Here is a 21,702-nt window from a genome sequence, read left to right on the forward strand (position 1 = left end):
GGGTTTCAGGGGATAAAGTTTGGACTTCCGTATGGGACAGTCCCATCTCCTGATAGCCACCAATAAAAAGAAGTAATGGTGGGAGAGGGTGGAATATAAAGAAAAGCCTGGAAAACAGAAAGAAATCAATACTGACTTGCAGGTTGTTTAGCTGGAGGAAGAGAAGCCATGCAATAATGTAGCACATTGCCATTTTGATTATTGTGGTTTATCAGAAAATTCTGAAGCAAGCCCAAAGATGCAATTGGTCTGCTCTTTTCCTTCTCTTCTGTGCTGCTCTGATATTACTTGAGTGAGATTTCACTCTTGAGAGGTCTCCCATGGCCGGTAGGTATGCAGGCTGCCTTTCAGCTGTTCCTGATTTTCAGGGATGCCCCTCAATTTATATTGAAAATTCCATCCCTGTCCCTTTCCATGTTCTAGTGATAACTTGAGAATGTAGTTTCAAATAAACAAGAAATAGCATCCAACTATAAAACAAACAACTGTTGTGAGGTTTTTAATTTAATTCCCCCCCCCCCCAAAATAGTTCAGCAGCAGCATCTGGTTCACAGTGAGCTCCTGCTATCACACAGCTTAATAGGTGGATTGACTGAGATGCAAGAAGGTCACGTGACTCACTCAAAGGTCACACGGTGAGAAGAAGTGTCAGCTCAGATTAGAAAGTGGGATCTCCACCCCAACTTCTACTCCTTTTACTCTTGCCTTCTGATTGTCTTAACCCCTGGGATGGGTCCTTGCCATGCAGACTACAAATATGACCTTAAAAAGCTTCAGTCTTCAGGGCTGTCAAGCTAATGCCTTTCCCAAGCACTAACATTCACTCTGAAAATGTTAAATGTACAGTTTCATGCAGAGACTGACAGGAAGGTTTTGCAGAATGAGTGAAACCCAAAGCCATCAAGTGCCTCTGTATTAGGTATTGTGACAGGGTCGGGCCAGATGGCTACAGGAGAGTGATCCTATTGGGATCCAGGAAGTGGGCGGCCAAAGCCCGCCCTACAGGAGAGTGATAGAAGGCAGATATATTAGCCCCAGGTTAGGTAGGTCCCTTTTCCCTGGGTAAGGTAACAGGGAAGGTTCCAGAACAATCAAGAATTTTCTGGAAACAATTAAGGCAGACAGGCTGATTAGAACACCTGCAGCCAATCAAGAAGCTGCTAGAATCAATTAAGGCAGGCTAATCAGGGCACCTGGGTTTAAAAAGGAGCTCACTTCAGTTTGTGGTGCGTGTGAGGAGCTGGGAGCAAGAGGCACAAGAAGCTGAGAGTGAGAAGGCGTACTACTGGAAGACTGAGAAGTACAAGCATTATCAGACATCAGGAGGAAGGTCCTATGGGGAGGATAAAGAAGGTGTTGGGAGGAGGCCATGGGGAAGTAACCCAGAGAGTTGTAGCTGTCACACAGCTGTTACAGGAGGCACTCTAGACAGCTGCAATCCACAGGGCCCTGGGCTGGAACCCGGAGTAGAGGGCGGGCCCAGGTTCCCTCCATCCCCCCAACTCCCGACTTGATACCAGAGGAGTTGAACTGGACTGTGGGTCCCACCAAAGGGGAAGGTCTCTGGCCTGTTCCCCAATCCACTAGGTGGATCAGCAGAGTCTGCGGGGATTGTTCTTCTTCCTTTCCCCATGCTGGCCAATGATGAGGCTAACTGAGTGGACGGCAGATTTGAGCCACGAATGTGGCCAAACTGAGGGCTGCCGTGAACCTCTAAGGAGACAAAATCCGCCAATAAGCGCAGGACCCACCAAGGCAGAGGAGGAACTTTGTCACAGTATTTAAAATAAGTCTATTTTCTTCTATGGAAAAGTGATGCAAAAGAAAAAAATTGTGGGCCCTAAATTGGATGTTTGTCCTTAGCCAGTGTTTCCCACTTTTAAAAACTGTCTCTCAATTCAGGAAAATAATGCCAATTTCACACAAACCCCACCACGTGTTATTAAAGTCCTTTATGTCTTAATTGGTGCATCTTTTTGTGCCCTACCTTCCCCATTTTGGGAAGTATGAAATTTTTTTTCCTGTCTTACCTGCTGTGAACAGAATGATAGTTCACAATATTGACATGTAAAGTATCGCTATTGCCATTTGAGTTGAAGTGACTGGGCAGCCTGCACATCAGAGCTATTGTATCAGGCTGTCTGCAAACTCAAGCAGACGTTTCTGCCTTGGTTACACTCTCTTCACACTTTGAAGGTTTTCTTCATAATCATAACAGCTAGAGACTTTTTAATGAAAGCTGAGACTCTGGAGAAGAATTGTGAGATATTTCCGCACCACCCCAGCTAGTCCCCTCACCCACCTGTACAGAAGTGCAACTCACCCTTCAAGAAACATTGGCCTAAGCCACCTCTGAACAGCAGAGTACTATTATGCATTTGTTTTACCGTAGTGCCCTTGAGCCCTAGTCATGGACCAGCACCCCATTGTGTTAGGCTGTGAACACAGAACAAAAATATTTGTTTCCTTTCTCTAAATATTTCAGTGCTTGCTCTTGTGTCTCATTCAACATCCCCTTCCTCTCTCTTTTTTCAAATTATTCTTGGTTTCTCTCTCCGCTATTTAATCCTGTGTCAGGCTGTTTAGAGGAACATCAGTTGACATGAACTGCACCATAGGACATGCATTATCGTTGCATTCTTTTCCAGTTTCACTACAGTACATACTCATTCCCACCCCATCAGCTGGCAGTTGTGAAACAAGTTCTAACCTAACCTTGAGTTGCATGTTGTGAACATGTTGTTTTATAATACATACAAAAAGCTCATTTGGAACAACGTGCAGAAAAACCCTCCCACTACATCTACAGTAAAACCCATTCTGTCTTCTGCAATATTATAGCACCATAACAGGCCAGTTTTAAACTCCTTACTCATGTTGGTGAGCAGTTATTCTCGTAGGAGTGGAACTGTGCATGGGAGCAACTGCCCGCCAATGTGAGCATGGGGTTCACAATCTGGCCCAGAAGGTTTTTATGCTTGTTTGTGTTGGCATAGGCTATGTCATAAATATAAAGGGAAGGGTAAACACCTTTAAATCCCTCCTGGCCAGAGGAAAAACCCTTTCACCTGTAAAGGGTTAAGAAGCTAGGATAACCTCGCTGGCACCTGACCAAAATGACCAAGGAGGAGACAAGATACTTTCAAAGCTGGAGGAGGCTGGGAGAATCAAAGGTTCTCTCTGTCTGTGTCATGCTTTTGCCAGGAACAGAAAAGGAATGGAGTCTTAGAACTTAGTAAGTAATCTAGCTAGATATGCGTTAGATTCTGTTTTGTTTAAATGGCTGATAAAATAAGCTGTGCTGGAGGGAATGTATATTCCTGTTTTTGTGTCTTTTTGTAACTTATGGTTTTGCCTAGAGGGATTCTCTATGTTTTTAATCTGATTACCCTGTAAGGTATTTACCATCCTGATTTTACAGAGGTGATTCTCTTTTACTTTTTTTCTTCAATTAAAATTCTTCTTTTAAGAACCTGATTGCTTTTTCGTTGTTCTTAAGATCCAAGGGTTTGGGTCTGTGTTCACCTATGCAAATTGGTGAGGATTTTTATCAAGCCTTCCCCAGGAAAGGGGGTGTAGGGTTTGGGAGGATTTTGGGGGGAAAGATGTTTCCAAGTGGGCTCTTTCCTGGTTATATATTTGTTAGATGCTTGGTGGTGGCAGCAATAAAGTCCAGGGGCAAAAGGTAAAATAGTTTGTACCTTGGGAAAGTTTTAACCTATGCTGATAAAAATAAGCTTAGGGGGTTTTCATGCAGGTCCCTAGAGTTCAGAGTGGGGAAGGAACCTTGACAGCCTACGAAAAAGATTCTCAGTCAGAGATCCAGGTAGAACAGACTTTTGTGGCTCTTGACTCAGCATCTAAAAAGAACTGCATCGCACTGACAATAGGCTATTCTTTCTTTGTTAGATACTTGGACCTAGGAAAACCATTTGTGATAGTGCCACCTGGTATCTTCCAATAATATAACATCCTCAACTCATCAAGTAATCTGTCTTGAAAAGATAAATATCTGACTTTCTTTATGTTGACTGTTCCTAACTGGCCTGCAAAATGTGTTACCAACTGTATTTTACAACATCCTGACTAGTAACCGTTAAGATAACTGTAACATACTTAGCTAATAGCATTTGTTCTATTCTTTGTTTCCTATTTTTGCTTGGTCAGGGTAGTCTTGTTTAGTTTTGTTTTTTTAAATAAGCTTTGACCATATCACACTCATTGATTCTAACAGGAAGTAAAACAGCTCTTTCAAACTCAGACCCTAGCTATCGACTGACAACAGAACTGCAGCTGAACTAAGGCAGTGGAAGCAGCATTGTCTGATGTAGCAGGCACGGACTTGGGAACTCAGAAAATCTGGGTTCTATTCCTCTCTATGCAACTGTGTGATCTTGGGGAAAGTCACTGAAAAGAAGGCAAGTATCATTACCCCCCTTATACAGACAGGGAAAATGAGATGGGAAAAGATTTAAACGCTTTGACCTCTATGGTTAAGTGCTCAGTGGCATCTTTATTTATTTATGATGACATTAATTGTCTTTCTCAGGTTTTTCATTTCCCCCATCACTGTGTACAGGTTCTCTCTGTCTCTCTTATATTTTGGTCAGAGAATAAACAATAATCAGTGTTCCCACCTAGATTTCAGTGGGTAAGATATCATAAGATCATAATTTCCTTCATGCTCTTATTTAATTGTTGGGCTCTTGGTTGGCTTTCAAAACTAGTATTTCTGTTTGGGTATGTTACAAGCCATGCAACAAACCATTTAACAAAGTCCTTTTCCCCCACAACAATTTCCTCAGAGACACCCATGATAATCCCCTAGTCAAATATTTTCCAATAACACTTTTTGCTTAAAAATCATACAAAAATGTTTTTCCTTTGTTACTCATTGCACCTTTAAAGTTTTTTAAAGAGTCAATTAATTTTAAAAATCCAATCTACTTATCACTATTTAATGTAATTAATTTCTGCATTTCATCTGCTTGGACAATAAGAATCAATGAAGACAGTTGTTTCTCTCTTTTTAGTCCATTTAACTCACAGGTTCCTAGTGCTGCAGTATTTGGGCTCAAATGTTGGTGAGTTGTTGTTTTAAAAAGATTTAAATTAACTTATAGGGAAATTTTTATTGGCCTTAACATTTTAAAAGCTTGTGGTTACAAAATGTAACTTTGGGGCAAGATTTAATATGATAGTATTCCTTTGGATGAAACTTGAAAATACAGTTTAAAAATCTTTTGTCTAACTGAAGATAGCAAGACTAGAGAAGTCTATCTTGCTCTTACCTGGAGGTTGCCCACTTGGTCTCCACTTAAATTCATTGGTATTTTTTCTTTCTTGTGGCTTCCTCCTATATTGCACTGTACTATTGTGTTTTGTTCCCAATTAAACTACCACTCAGTGACATTGTGAAGCTATTAAATTCTGCCAGATCATCCTTTGTGAACCAGGGGACGCAGATAGAGCCACAGCCCCATCTTTCAGCCATGATCTGGTATTCAACATCCTTCAATTAGTATGCACAATAAATCTCACCCAGGACCCCCCACTGCTTTATGTCACTTACGTATTAACCTCATTGGTTCCCAACGTGTTCCTCTTATTAAGTCATTAAAACACTTGCTTTCGTTCACCTGCCAGCATTATGACCTCATTTTCTATCTTTTACAAATTTTAATACGTTTCTGAAGGCTCCCTTTACATTCTTTTTATTCAAGATTACTTTCTTTATGCTTTCTTTCACCTGTCCTCCCCATGTTTGTCAACCACGGTATCTCCATGACACTGTAAGGACTTGCTTGAGTACAGCGTGGTTGTCACTGTGTGTTCACAAAGCCAATAGTTAAGATTGTTTCAGGACATCCATTATAAACCCTAGTTTTGAGTAGTTATTGCTTAATCAAATATGAGCAATGATCATCACGTAATATGATCTAATTCAGAGTTCACACATTACAGGGTGTAACCCCCAAGAGGCTGTGAGCAGGTGCTGGGATCATGCTGCTGCTGCCTTTTCCATTTTGCTCAATGTTCTGGCTAGATGTGAACGGGAGGAGAAAGACGGGGGGGGGGGGGCAGGCACTGGTACCAACATGTAATAAAGGGACCCAGTATGCCAAAAGGTTGAGAATCACTGGTCTAATTACTTTTGATGTTTTAGAAAATCCACTAAATGGAGACATTGACGTGTAAAGGTTGGCTTCTACATATACGATTTTTGTTCTGTGTCCTTGCATTGTTTAAAATAACAATAACAATTTAAAAACTATGTTTATGTAGGTTCAGATCCTTCAGCCTGGACATCTGATGCCAGCTGAGCTAGGGGAACAGCAGAAAGCTGGCCGTAACCCTTTGGGGAGAGGGCCAGCTCGAAGGATCAATTTGGAACTGTCTCAGTAACTGGAACAGTGGTTGTAGTCTCACTGTAGGCCCAATCTGACTCTTGTTGACACCAATGGGAAGCTTTCCATTGGCAGTTCAGTGGCAGTTTGATCATGTCTGCTCTTTTAAAGGGAGAGAGGTGCTGTGTTAGCACTGGGTGGAGCAAGTGGGGAGCCATCAAAACACCTTCACTCAGCCATCTTCACTTAGAGTGAAGACCATGAGCAAATGGACCCAGCAGTGTGGGTGCCTTGTTGAAACTAGAGTCTCCACCTCTCCCCCAATCCCAGAAAGAACCTACCACTAGGAGGTGGGGCAAGGAAACAGACAGGAAATGTTTCCATACTTCTCTTCCCCACAAAGAGTGTAGAGGAGCAAAGAGATTCTTTATCCCATATACATGGCTCACAGGTGTCTGGGAAGGGGGAAAAGAGAGACAAATTTTCACCCCCCTCCCCCAGGTTATGCATCTTTTTAATATATTAGACATTAGAAAGTAGCACATCACCAAAAAAGAGGGAAAATAATTGGAAAATAAACTCTGCAGAAAGTTTCCCCTGAGTTGTGAGCACATTCGTGCAAAAACATTCAAAAATATTCAACTCAGGGAATGCCCAAAGAAAGGTGTATAATCTATAAAATATGTAGCTGCTTCCTTTTTTCACCCTGGGAATAGGGACTGCAAGTATTTAACAAACTCTCCTCCTTCTCAGAACAAAGTTTGACAGGTACAGCACGCTTGCTTTTCCCCTTGTGCTTCAGGACAACTATATTCTTAATGTCTATGGTCCAATAAATATCTTTTATTCAATCCAATCAGTGAAAAAAAGAATTTCCTCACATAATACATAAAGTGACAACTACCGCAACTAGACTCAGTAGAACTTTATTGTAATAAAGAGACTCTTCTAATAACTGACATGCTATTCAGTTAAAAATTTGTTTTCTCTGTACCTTTACTCTAACTTTTCAGTGTTTCAGGAAATGGTTCTTTTTGGATTTCCATAGGGACATGTGTGTAGCATAGGTGCTGGTAACACAGTCTATTATTAAGGTTGCCAGACACTTCCCATTATAAGATCCTCTTTTCAGTTGCCTATAATGTTGCCACTCTTTGAGGTTGGGGCTAAAATTTCCCAGGATGGGTGTTTGCCTCTATCTAAATTTCTGGGGGAAATTTCAGCCAAAACAGTTTCTGAGAATGAGTCTAGGGAAAAATATGTTGTCTGGCCCCTGTTTAAAAAAAAATAAAAATGCTGGCAATCTTTTGTTTGGAAAACTCTGGAAGCACCATACTTTGGAGCCGGAAGATTGAAATTTAGGGGTGGAGGAAGGGAACCCATTGCACCAGGGATGCGCCTTTTGCCATCCCTGTGAAAATGTGCCCAAATTTGGCCCAGGCCATTGAAAAATTGCAGTTCGTACATGCTCAGTAGAGACATGCTCGAGCTTTGCAGCTAAATTCCCAGAACATTCTGTCTGCAGTGGGCAGATTTTTTTTACTGGTGAGAGTACTGAACCATTGGAACTATTTACCAAGGGTCATAATGGATAGTTACAGTCTCCACTTGGACTTCCCACTCCTACTCCCAGGCTCCTTGCCCAGCCGGTCACTGCCCCAACCCCAATCCCAGTTTTCCTTTCCAGCCTCTAGTTCCAGTCGCCCTCTCCACCCCTTAGGCTCCTTGTCCCAATCTGCTCCTCAACACCACAGGTCCCCTCTGCATTCAAATTGGGCAGCTTCCTTCTTCATGCTGCCTGGGCCCGGAGGTGGGGAGGTCACTGACAGCACAGGAGAGGCAGGGTCCCTTTTCTCAGTTTAGGTGCCCAGACACAGATATTAATCAATTATCTCCCTCCAGCTAAACAAACATATATGGACCAAGATTTTCAAAAGAGACTAGTGATTTTTGGGTTCCCAATCTGAGAAGCCATAGAGCACCTGATTTTCAGAGGGAGGGTACTTGGCACTTTATGAAAATTAGGTCCCTTTAGGGAATCTCAAATTCAGCTCTCAAAAATAGCTGCTCACTCTAGAAAATCTTTGGTCTTTTTTCGTTTAGCTGTTTTATATTTGCAAGGATGAATTCAGCTTGTCATACCCAATTACTAAATAATTAACTTGATATTGAATATATCTGTTTCTTGGACAGGTGGCTCCATATAATTTCAGAAGGTCTCATTTTACTTGGCTCACTACATTCTAGTTTCATGCACCTGCGTAGGAGGTTATGAGTACAGCGCATGGGAATGCTTGTTGCTTCAGACATAGGGAATGTAGCAATTGGCCAAACTAGTTTTGTTTGTGTTTTAAGTTTTGCAAAACCGGCAATGGTTTGGCTTTGGATTTGCAACCTATAGGAAAATAATTATATATACATGCTGGGGGATTAAAGGCGTTTAAGACATGCACATATGGATGGGCTATCTGCATTGAAGGTCACAGTGTTGTGGTGATGCAGGGCACACTTTAAAAAAGAATTGAAACCCCCCACAACTATACCATCAAAAGTTTTAATGATAGGTCTCTCTCTCATTTCCCCCCACCCCCCAGAAAATGCCACTGCCATATATCCATGAACAGCCTTAGAAGAAAATGTGGGGTGGCAAGAACCATTTTGGCAAGGAAACAAAAACGGATTCCAAAATGCTACAGGTCATTAAAACCAGACCGGTGAAACATAATTTTAAAAACAAAATAGCTTAATAGTGCCATTGTAGTAGGATGTCTGACTCTCAGATTCACATCAAAAGAATCCAATAAAGGCTGGATCTCCTCCAGTCTATCCATGTGTTATTGGTATAGTAACTTAGAATCTCATAAATCTACCTAACAAATTAGAACAAAAGGAATCTCTCATTGGCCGAGTTCCAAGACAGTGTTATACATTAACCTACTGTCAGTGGAAATAACCTGCTTCTCAAGATGGACATTAACAATGTGTTTCTTCAATCTGCCTGCTTACAATGCGAATTGTGCTCTCTTAAGCTATTAAAATGCAATTCAAATGAATGTAAATGGACAATGTCTGACATGAGAAAAGGGGGAGGGGGAATAGGGGAAGGAGCAATTGTAAGGGATTTGGAAATCTTTCCATTTTGAAGTGGCTTTGGCCACGCTCAAAGACTAGATTCTATTATAACTGTATTTGTGAAGAGCCGGCCCTTCACTTCTTTGTAAAGGTGGCTGCATTTTAGTAAGTGGATCCTTCCTGGCTTTTTTTGTGCTCCTGACAAATGAGAGGAAAGACTTCTTCCCTCTCACCCTCACTTACAACCCTCCCAAAATCATGTTGCCTTTTATTCCAGACAATTTTTTTTTAAATGGCTGTTGTAATTGGTGTTACAGGCAGATGTTTCTTAAGGGAAATGGAAGCAGTTTAAACATTCATGATGGGCTGATTCCTGATTTCCATGATCCAGGCCTGAAATTATCTTTAGATAACTTTTGAAGATGACATGTTGTTTCACTCCCTGAGTACGCAATACTTTGCAATAAGACTGTGAGTGCAGCTGAGTCTCTGAAAGAATTTATATTCCCTTAAGGAAAATGCCGCTGATTTAGCTTTTAAAAAATAGTCATTTCACAGAATTAATTGATTATGGAAATTACACATAGTACTGAGGATGTTAGGTTTTGGTAACCAATAGAAGAAGCCTATCTGAAGGATTCAAAGTCAACTTGAGTGCCTTGTTTAACTCTGATACTCCATGATGGCTTCCAATAGATTCTGACAAATGTTCTAATGCACATAAAATGTGCACAAAAGTTATATGCTATTGCCTCCTGACAATACAAGTATCTTTCAAGCTAACACTTTTATGAAAACATATGTTTATGTAGGAACTATATCTAGCTCAGGGAAAGGTCTCTGGATTTATTTGTTGTGAGCACCTTCCCATTTGTCTCCTTCCAGAAGCTTTTGTGAATTTTCTCCATAAAAACCATCATTGTTTTCTGTTAACATAATTCCACATCTGTCTAAGTCACAGTGGTTCTCAACCTATTTACCATTGTGGGCCGCATATGCAGCTCTCTTTGTGTTATGTGGGCCACATCTACATGATAAATATACTATCTGTATGACTCTGAGGATGGCACATGAGCTGCAACTGTGTGCTGATTGGGATGGAGGTTGAGCTGGGCTAGGATGGGCTGGGATGAATCCCATTTGATCTGTCTTGGTAGGAGCAGGAGTAGGGCAACATTTTCTCCACATGGACAAGGGTATTTTAAAATCTGTTAAAATCTGTACTCATGAGAGAGAAATTAAAATGAAAATTGTATTTTCTCTGCCATGTTTTTTTTTACAAAATAAGTATCTGTGTTGCACAGAAAATGTAGAGAAGAGTCCTTTATCAAATGAGGTTATACAAAAGATATAGATACAGCTAGATCCTATCACCCCTCTGTATCTGAAATAGTACTTTATCGTGTGTAGTTCTATTTAAATTGATAGGGTTACCTACACAGTAAGATACTATTTAACATGAGTAAAAGTGGCAGATTCTGGCCATAAGTGTTCTGGTCACTGCTATCAAGGCCAAGATAACCTTTTACGATTGCTGTAAAGTAATTAGGGGAGGCTTCTCATTTTCCTTAGAGAGCTATAGCCGGATAATTGGCTGTGCTCTGGACCATGCATCTGGTATTTTACCAGTTCTGAAAGTTTGTGAGATGTGTATAATATGATTAATCGTGACTAGAGCAGGCTGACATTTTTTTAATTTGATGTAGAGGGGAAAAAAGAGGAGAAAATTTCCTTTTGGAGGGATCAACTGTAAGAAGGACTTCTATTATGGTTTTGTTCAGCTGATTATATTAGGAGACTTGATTGATCTATCTATTCCATCCCATTCATCACCAGGGTATTGGATCACCTTCACATGTTACTTATTGAACACAGACAATGTGTTCAGCAATGTACAAGTATCTATGTAGATATAGTCCCTGCCTCAAAGAGCTTATGATCTAGACCAGTAGTTCTCAACTACTGTGCCCCTTTCAGGAGTCTGATTTGTCTTGCATACCCCAAGTTTCACCTCACATAAAAACTGCTTGCTTACAAACTCAGACATAAAAATACAAAAGTGTCACAGCACACTATTACTCACAAATTGCTTACTTTCGCATTTTTACCATATAATTATAAAATAAATCAATTGGAATATAAATATTGTACTTATACTTCAGTGTATAGTATATAGAGCAGTATAAACAAGTCATTGTCTGTATGAAATTTTAGTTTGTACTGACTTCACTAGTGCTTTTTATATAGCCTGTTGTAAAACTAGGCAAATACTAGATGAGTTGATGTACCCCCTGGAAGACCTCTGCATACCCCCAGGGGTATGTGTACACCGGGTTAAGAACCACTGATCTAGACACATGCAAAAGAGTGCACCCATCATCTTAAGGTGGTTTAGAAATCTTCTTTCAAGCTTCAGAAGATCACCACCTATTACTGCTTGTAAAAAGAAAAGGAGTACTTGTGGCACCTTAGACACTAACCAATTTATTTGAGCATGAGCTTTCGTGAGCTACAGCTCACTTCATCGGATGCATACTGTGGAAAGTACAGAAGACGTTTTTATACACACAAACCGTGAAAAAATGGGTGATTATCACCACAAAAGGTTTTCTCTCCCCCCACCCCACTCTCCTGCTGGTAATAGCTTATGTAAAGTGATCACTCTCCTTGTAAAAGTGCTGTAAAAGTGCTGCAAAAGACAAGACTAACATCAGGGATAAGGACACCAGTACAATTATTATTTACATAGTTCCACAGATGAGTACAATGTTTAAAGGCTTTGGTTTGCAGATGGATTGAAAGGAGGAGATAGACTACCGAGCAAAGTGGTAGCATGCACAAAAAGATGAAGATGAGAATGGGACAAGGATGCAACTGGGTAATCTAGGAGAGAGGCTTGCATGAGGAAAAGGAGTGTGTAGCAAGAAATGAGAGCAGAGACGTACAAGAGCAGATTTGTGCCAGACCTTGCAATGTAAGTATCAGAAGCTTGTGTGGAAGCCAGGGAAGGGAAGAGTGACATGGTCAGATAGTAGGTGGAAGTGGAAGATGATTTCTGGTTGGACTGGAGGAACGTTGTACTAGTCAAATGAGAGAGGACTAAGGCATGGCCACGGGTCTCAGAAGTGGTGACAGAATGAAGAGGCAGAGTTCTTAGTTGAAGCTGTGAGCGCAGAATAGACAAACTAGGGATAACATATCTGAGTGAAAAAGGAGAAAGAAGACAGAACCCCGAGGGCTTGCCTATAGAGTATGGTGAGAGGAGGAGGAGAGAGACACTGAAGGAGCAATTGAAGAGCCAAGAAACACAAAGGCCCGAGGAGGATGAAGAAGAGATCATCCGTGCTGAAAGCATTAGCTGGATCAAAAAGAATGAGAACAGAGAAGTGGTCTTTTGATGTGGGCTGGAATGAGGTTATTGGTGACCTTGGTAAGAGCAGTTTCATTGTATTGGCGAAGGCAGAAACTGTATGGCAGAGAATCCAAGAGGAGAGGAGGTGACGGCAGTGGAGGCAAAGGGGCTGAGGGAATGAGGGCAGTAATTAGGAAAGGCAAATTGGGGTCAAGGGCAGTTGTTTCCTTTTTTTCTGTAGACACTAAGCTAAAACATTTCCCTAGAGCTTGTTTACAGAGTGTGAGGGATCAGGTCTCTCTATTCTGTAAATTGAATCCAGCGTCAGTTTCTCCTCCTGTGTTTCCTTTGGGTTGTATGGAAAGCTTTTTCTTGTACTTTGCTTTGTTTTCATCACTGATTTTTCTCAGTTGAGCTTAAAAAGCAAACAATATTGGATCTTAAGAGCCCAGTGGTGTCCTTGGGTAGCGGTGTGTGAAACTGGGGGCAGAACTGGAGCCTCCCACCTGGGGCAAAAATATATGTGCCATATGTGTAAATGCCATGGAAACAGTGTGGACCAGATTTTCAGAATAGATCATTTCCTATTTAGACACTTAAAAAAAAAAAGAGATTGTCCTAAGCTTCTGAGTAAAAGCAATACATATTGTAACATCACTTATGTGGTCTTTGTAATAGATCTCTCCCCAACCTCTCCAGCCAGCCCTTGCTAGCCACAGTAGGCCTGATTTTCACAACGGTTCTATTTAGGCATCAAAATAAGTACCTAGATTTTTAAAGAGTTCTGCATGTTAGGTGCTGAGCTCTTTCAAGGAATACAGCCTTATATGTTGGACATATAAGTCTGTATTCCCCCCTCCCCCCCTCGCCCCAAAAAATTTTTTTCAGCAAACTGAAAAAAGTTAGGAATATTTTCTTTCCAGTCAAGCAATATTTCATTTGGCCTGAAACACAATGCTTCATTCATTTTTTGGGGTATGTAATCTTTTTTTAAAATAAAATTGAAGTAAAATTCGAAATGAAAAGTAATTTCAGATCAAAAATGTTCAGATGAAACATTTTGACTTTTTCAGAATTATTTTGTTCGGTTGTTTCTGACAAAAAACAATTTGGCAAATTCACCATGAATTTGTCAAATGTTTCAGTTGACCTAAATCTGCATTTTTCAGGGGAAAAATAAAAAGTTTCTCCCAAAACATTTCAGCCAGCTCTAATCACAATAGCCTCTCCAATACATTAATAATATAGTAAAGATGAAGATGTATTTGCCATGTAATGACAGAGTAACAAAAGGATAGATTAGATGCGCAGATGTAATTAATTTATCAAGGACACTGTACCTTTGTCACTAGACTTCTCATTTTGTGGCATCCCACAAGGATCAATTCTCTCTCCAGTTCTATTCAACGTCTGCATCTACCAGGTGACTGGTCAGATGACATGGACTCAAGTTCTATTAATGTGCAGATAAAACACAGCTCTACTTAACTTTCACCACATACAACCATAGGACTATTACCAAGCTGACCCAATGGTTGGATGAGATCAGTTCCAATCAAGATGGAGATGATACTGTGGGTAGAGGAAAGCACCTTGAGGAGCTTGTAGTCACAGTGCACTTTCCTTTGGTGGAATGCACTCACCCACCATTGGTCAATTTGTTCCTAACGCTTAAGAGTATTGTTGGACTTCTTGTCACTAAGCTCTTGCACAATACCATCAACAAGTAATGCTTTCTCTCATCTCCAGTTGGCTAAGAGGCTCCATCCCATCCTGCTGGAAGATGACTTGGCTTCAATTATACATGCCTTAATCACCTCCCATCCAGACTTCAGCAACGCAATATACCTGGGCATGAACTCATCAGCCCTCAAGAAAATCTGGCTAGTACAAAACACTGTCTCCTCCTCAGGCTACCATGCACACATCACACCTGTACTCTGCTCTGTACACTGGCTTCCCTTAGAATAGAGTCGAGTTCAAGGTCTCCGTCCTTTTTAAGGCACTCAATGGCCTAGGCCCAGCATATCTAAAAGATCACCTAAAACTCCAGGGTAAAGGACGGTAGTTGACAGTTTCACTCCACTGCAACAGTGTAACTTTCCACGGGAGTGGTCTGAGACTGTGGAATGAACTCCCTATATGGACCTATCACAAACATCACCACCTTCCACTGTAAAGGCAAGGCGCACATCTTCAGTCTGCCTTCTCAAATATAAACACATGCCAGTGTCTACATAAAAAAAAAAAACACCTCACCCCAACACAAAACACTCCACTGAGCACACAATTCTCCCTCTGGGGAAAGGATGAAAGAGAGAACAAACCACACATGACAGATGTTAGTCATGTCACTTAACGTACAATTGGAAGATGCTCAGAAACTACAGTGAAAGGGTGGTACAAGAACCTATACAGAATAAAGTAATAGCATCACATTCTAGACAGAGGGATATAAAATTACTTACTATCTGTATTGTTTGTGTGTGTGTACAAGATGTTGTGGTTATTTTTCCTTGTCCTGTTAATGTCGAGGGAAATTGGATTTGATAGACAATTAAACTCATATTTATTTGCAGTAAAATCTATTTTTAAATAGCAATTAGTCATTTTATTGAGTAATATGAAGTCATTTATATTTGGTTATTTATGTGTGTGCAGTATATGGGTAGAATTGCACTGACTCATATTTTTCTAACTTGCAGCATATTTTGTGCAAGGATATATTTTGCTTTCTGTTGCTGTGTCAGACTAATGCTGCTTGTTGCTATGGCAATGGAGATGTTTGAGTCTGCTTTGTCACCTTTGCCCTGCCTTTTTTTTTTTTTTTTTTAAACACACATTTGCACTGCAGTGGCCTGGAAAGCAGACGTAGGGTTTCCTTTGAGAGCTCACCCGCCCCCTTTATTTATTTATTACAGCAACTTGGCAAATTTATGTCCCCTTCATTTAGACTTGTAATAAAATGTAATGTAAATATCCCCTGATGTATGCATTGGTGTTTTGCCCTCCCATGCTAGTGAAAAACAGAAAGAAATGTTTAAAGTTTGCTGGGTTGTTCAGTTTTTCACTAGATGCGTTCTTAGAATGGTATGTTGCCTGTGGACTTGACCACCGGAGGAGGCCAGGCCGCTACACGTGGATTGAGTGAGATTGCAACCGTGAAGGAAGCAAACTAACATGAGCCATTTCATAAAGGTATGTGGTAATGCCAATCCCAACTGTTTAAATAAAAAGACCGACCCTCCCCTCCCCCAAATCAGGAGATGTAAAAAAAAAAAAAAATACACTGTGGATTCTTTTGATTTACCTTCTGGTTTTCAAGTGTATTGGGGTCACATTTTCATGCTTTTCTCTGCACCTGTGAGGGCTCTAGACTTTTTTTCTTTAAATGAAACTGAGACTCTCTTGTATTCACACCACTTCAGCAGTTTGGGCTATAGGAAGGACACCATTTATCCCAAGATTCATGATAAAGTCATAAGAGTTGGCAACACTGGATGTACAGGCTCTCACACAGGACTGTTGGTAAGACTTTTCCTGAGCCCCGTCACGTGACATGGGTCAGGATTTGAAAAAGTCTCATGGCAATCAGCAGCAATATCCCTAGACTCCAGTGGCTCCTGTTACATGGGAGATCCTTTAATCAAAGAGAGGAATGGCCTGAGCATTGGACCGGAAGCCAGGAACTACAAAGTTCTGATTCTTCTTCTGGGCACTGGCTGGTTGTATGGCCTTGAGCAGGTTATTTCAATTCTGTGACATATTTTTCTCATCTGTAATAGGGAGATAATATTTACCCTGCCTACCTGACAGGGTGGTTGTGAGGATTAGTTATTTAATGACTGAACCTGAATAATGGCATATAAGCTATAAGTATTATCAATATTAGTTCAAAATATAATAAAAACTCTCAGTGCTATAATTTTGAGCTTTGTTCTTGCACTGAGAATTGTAAGTGGTTTTCTGAACTATGAAGACTTCGTAAAACAATTACATCACATCAGGAAATGTCTTGCTCTGTTCTTCATGATGGTAGTATAATTTGTTCATGTTATACTGTCGGCGTAGATAACAGCCACTCATGTAGCTAATACAAGGCACCCTTGGGAGTTGCAGACTGCAGATGAGTATGTGCATGTGTTTAATAGTTCTTTCTTCTCTTCCTTCAAATTCCTGCCTTGGTGAACATAACACAGGAAAATAAACCTTTGTCAGACAAACCTTTGTCAAATTATCAAATTTTACTTACCATTTATACTGGGTTATTTTAAACAGAATATTTATCATGGTTTTATCTCTATACTGAGAAAATTGAACAAAATGAGAGTTAGACTCAAGACATATAGGAGACCAATCTGTCACTAACGTATCCCTCTAATCCTCATGATATGCTGAAAATTATTTTTGAAAGCAACAGAGAAAGTATTCCACTACTTCACTAAATCTGTGGAAGGTAAGCAGTCAAAGATCTCCCAGTGCAGCAACATAACATCTTGGATTTTGTCTAAGGATGGAGTAACAGCATTACTGCTGTTCGGTTTTACAACAGGTGCACCATATTAACGGCAGGAAACTTCAAATATCCCATATGGGAAACTTGCATGTTTGTTTAAGCGTAGAGGTGCAGTTAATATCGCTGTTTGACGGAGTCCTGATTGGAATAAGAAAGGAAGGTAGCAGTCCAAAATTTCCCAGCCTCTTTCTAAATCTCTAGTTATCAGGTTTTCACCAGCATTCTTCCGTCTAGGAGCTACATACTCTCGTTCTAGATTGAGAGCGACACACATCATTAGAAAGTTCCTTGTGTTTCTGGTAGAGTCTGTATTTTTAAAAATCTACATAAGATCAAAAGAGATGAGGGAAGATTCTTTAGAGGGGATTCTGTTTTTTCGAGAAAGCAGAAAATTTGGGCCTGCCAGAAAACAAAACGATGATCATTTACCAGTTTAAATTATATTTTACATTGCTTTATACCCCACATATCACCAAATGCCAAAATATATTTACTATGTTTTGTCTTTTCTGTCATGTCTGGATAAATGAAAGGTTCATAAATATTGGGGGTTATTAACTCAGCTACAGCACTTTGTTCGACACAACTATACCTATGTTTTTAAATGGACATCACGTTAAAAAAAAAAATCTGAAATCTGCCTGAGACATTTTTACTGACTGTTGCGACTAACACCTACACTGGAGTTCTTTTTTAGCTTGTTTACTTTGATAATGTACAAAGAGCTGTAAAAATGCTCTTTTGACCTATATGACTAGACCGTGATCCCTGTTTTTTTTACTGTGTCTTTCAAACACAGCAACAACAGAGAGGAAAAAATATTTAAATATAGAAAAATGTGATTGTAAAACCACAGAAATGGTCCTGGATAGGAGGTATAATTGGGACTACTTCTGAACTCACTTTTTGAAGTTGGCTAGATTTTAAGTTGATGGGTGTCCCTTTGAGAAAGGGATCCATTTTTTAAAATATACCTGCCCAATAAAGCTGAATCTCAAAATTACCATGCTTATAAAACTTGGAATTTATCCAGTGGTGAATGGAAGCTACGAAGACTCATTTCTTCAGTAGCAAGCGGGCTTTTTCTAAACTCCTAGGGAATGCCAGGGCAGCTCAAGGGCTGTGTAGATTGCTTCGCTAATTGGAATTCTAAGTTGTTAAAAATCTATATCCTGGAAGGAATAACTGTAATAACCTTCTTTGCCTGAATCAATTATTAATTCCATACAAATGTGGACAAAAAAGGTCAAGAATATTATTTTACCTAATTTGCTGTCTGTTATCTTAAAAGTTTCCTCCTCCTCCTCATATTCTCTTTCTTGGGATTTATTGATTGGCCCTAGCACAGCGGTAACATGCTATGTGCAATATTTTCTCCCAAAGATGAGAATGTGATGTTTCTGTGTGCTTTGTTTTTGTTTTGGGGGTAGGGGGCTCCTTGCCTAAAGATAACCTCTTGATTGTTCATCCCAAATACGCTCAGGAAATACTCTACTGGATAAATGAGGGTTTCCAACACAGGAAGAAAATACGGTTTTTTTCTTTTTCTTTTTCTTTAAAATTTTGAATGGATGAAAATAGATGGCAATCAACAAACCCGTGGCTAGAGGAAAAATCCTTTTAACTCGCATTTTATTTCGGCTACATTCAGGACAAAGAAGCACATTGCACCATGTGCATGAATAGATGCTTTATTATTCAAAACAAGCTTCAAAGAGCATTACGTCCCCTATAGAAAATATGCAATCAGTGTTTAATTCAATGGTAGGATGAAAATTTAAATTCCCATAAGGGGAAGACTGTTAATGCCATTTAAATTGGTTGTAAATTACAGATAATACACTTGAGACCCGAATACAGATTAGCGGAGTGTTGCTCTATGAATCCAGTCCTACTTTGAACTTATTGTCTATTAGACTCTGGGCAACATGGGCTTGCTTACCCCTATATTTTATTACCTGTCTTTATATATATGCAGAAAAGTACATTTCACTTTTAAAATTTGGAACGTGGCTCCAGCTTAATGAGTTTCATTATTTAGATGGATCTCTGTATTTGCAGCCATACTAGCCTGCTTGATGTTTATGCAGCCTTTGAATTGCACAAAAGTATTAGCCTAGAGGCATCCGCTTTTTCCTTCTTTATTAGTAGTTGATGTAAGATTCTAGTTGCTTTCATTAGTTCACTAGTTACAAGCGTTCGGGTTGAAAGACAACTACGTTTTGCAGAAATCTGTAACTGGCAATGTCTTTGTTGCTTAAGGTACACTGGCTGATTAGTAATAGTTTATCATTTTCTATCCTTCTATATGGGTAGACCAATTGACTAGTCCATGATCTTGGTGACCGTGGTGGGCTGTCCACACCACACAAGTCAGAGCAGGTTCATAGATTCATAGATATTTAGGTCAGAAGGGACCATTACGATCATCTAGTCCGACCTCCTGCACAGCGCAGGCCACAGAATCTCACCCACCCACTCCTGCGACAAACCTCTCACCTATGTCTGAGCTATTGAAGTCCTCAAATCGTGGTTTAAAGATTTCAAGGAGCAGAGAATCCTCCAGCAAGTGACCCGTGCCCCATGCTACAGAGGAAGGCGAAAAACCTCCAGGGCCTTTTCCAATCTGCCCTGGAGGAAAATTCCTTCCCGACCCCAAATATGGCGATCAGCTAACTCCTGAGCATATGGGCAAGATTCACCAGCCAGATACTACAGAAAATTCTTTCCTAGGTAACTCAGGTCCCACCCCATCTAATATCCCATCACAGGCCATTGGGCCTATTTACCATGAATATTTAATTAGGATAATTAACCTGATGGGCTCCACCTGAGGAAGAGCCAGGGTTTGAAGGCTTGATTGAAGATGGAGCCCAGCTGGGAAGGAACAGGCAGGGCTAGAATAAACCAGGAAGCTGGCAATAGAATAGGGCTGCAGTGAGGGAATCTGTAGCCATTCGCTGGACAGCAGACAGGGAAAGAAGGGAAACTAGGTGGAGAGGGTGTAGGAAAAGGCTGAGGGAAAAGATGGTAAGGTTTTAAGGGGGTGCAGAGCTTGCTGAGTACAGGACCCCTGAGCTGGAGCCCAGAGTAGAGGGTGGGCCTGGGTTCCCCTGGCAGCCACTGGGAAAGTGGCACCATTGGAATAGTGAAGGGAAGATTGCGATCTTGGAAGAAGTGACTGATACCCCGGAAGCAGAAAATGCCCAGTGACCTGGCCAGAGGGCCAAGCCACACAGACACAGCACCCTGAGTCGCAGAGCATGAGAGAGAGAAAGAGAGAGCAGCAGCGGCAGAAAGCGGGGTAGGATTGCAGAGGAGCTAATCCCCAGCAGTGGCTGGGAGGAGATGCCATCCAGCAGTGAGTGGACTCTGTGTAGTGATGCTAAGATTTGTTCTCCCCCCTCAGATTTTTTTTTGGGAAAAAAGCCATTTAACTGTAACATTCTATATTAAATTTGTTAAAATTATTGAAAAACATTTATAATAATAACCTATACCTCCTTCCATAACCTATACCTCCTCATTTGTGCTTTATTCCTTAATTTTGTATATCTAATACTCTCACATTTACTGCTTCTGCACAGGAAAATAATTTCATTGCCAAAAACTTTTATTTTGAAAAAAACTAATAATTTAGGGCCCAATCCAGAAAGGCATTAGTTATGTGAGTGGTCAGCATTCATATTCGTAGATTCCAAGGCCAGAAGGGACCATTGTGATCATCTAGTCTGGTCTCTTTAACACAGGCCATAGAACTTCCCCAAAAGAATTCCTAGAGCACGTCTTTTAGAAAAACGGCCAATTTTGATTTAAAAATTGTCCAATATGGAGAATCCACCACAACCTTGGTTGATTGTTCCAATGGTTAATTACCCTTACTGTTAACAATTTGTGCTTTATTGAGTACCCTTATCGACTGAATGGGTAATTAATCCCCCTGACGCCATTGGGACTATTCATGTGAGTAAGGTTTTGTGCCATAAAATAGTTATGGACACATTTCTGCATATTCTTGAGATACAGAACACATTGTCCATCCTTGGGAGTGTACTTATTATCACTTTACTACATGTGCATATTTCACATTGAGTAAAACCCTTTTTGTCGGCAGAGAATTTGTAGTCAATTTCTTCCAAGGCCTGTGGAAGTGCGTCCATTGATGTATGTCAGAGTAGACTGGAAAACATAAACACAGATTTGTGGTTCAAAATAAGAGCCAGTACTCCTGTTACCTCAGTCTTTCCAAGCCACTCCTGCCTTTACCAGGATTTTTCTGAGTTTATAGAATTGATTGCATATTCAACCTGAACTGATTGTGGAGGAAAGTGTTTCATCCCTCTTACTGCTCTCTTTCTCCCTTTGTTTTGATAGTTTACTGGCCAATCCAATTCTCTAATGTGAATTAAAAGCAA

At 40.4% G+C, this 21,702-nt stretch overlaps 1 long non-coding RNA gene across 1 annotated transcript in view; it reads left to right on the forward strand.

The window, feature by feature from the left end:
- Positions 1-15,855: 15,855 nt before the first annotated feature.
- LOC140915904 (uncharacterized) overlaps positions 15,856-21,702 on the forward strand; it is a 32,956-nt gene continuing 27,109 nt past the window's right edge. The window contains exon 1 of the long non-coding RNA XR_012160319.1: positions 15,856-15,969. This is a non-coding gene — a long non-coding RNA (uncharacterized lncRNA). The remainder of the gene's footprint in view (positions 15,970-21,702) is intronic.

Source organism: Lepidochelys kempii, chromosome 1 (genome assembly GCF_965140265.1).
Source record: "Lepidochelys kempii isolate rLepKem1 chromosome 1, rLepKem1.hap2, whole genome shotgun sequence".
In the NCBI taxonomy this organism is placed as follows: domain Eukaryota; kingdom Metazoa; phylum Chordata; order Testudines; family Cheloniidae; genus Lepidochelys; species Lepidochelys kempii.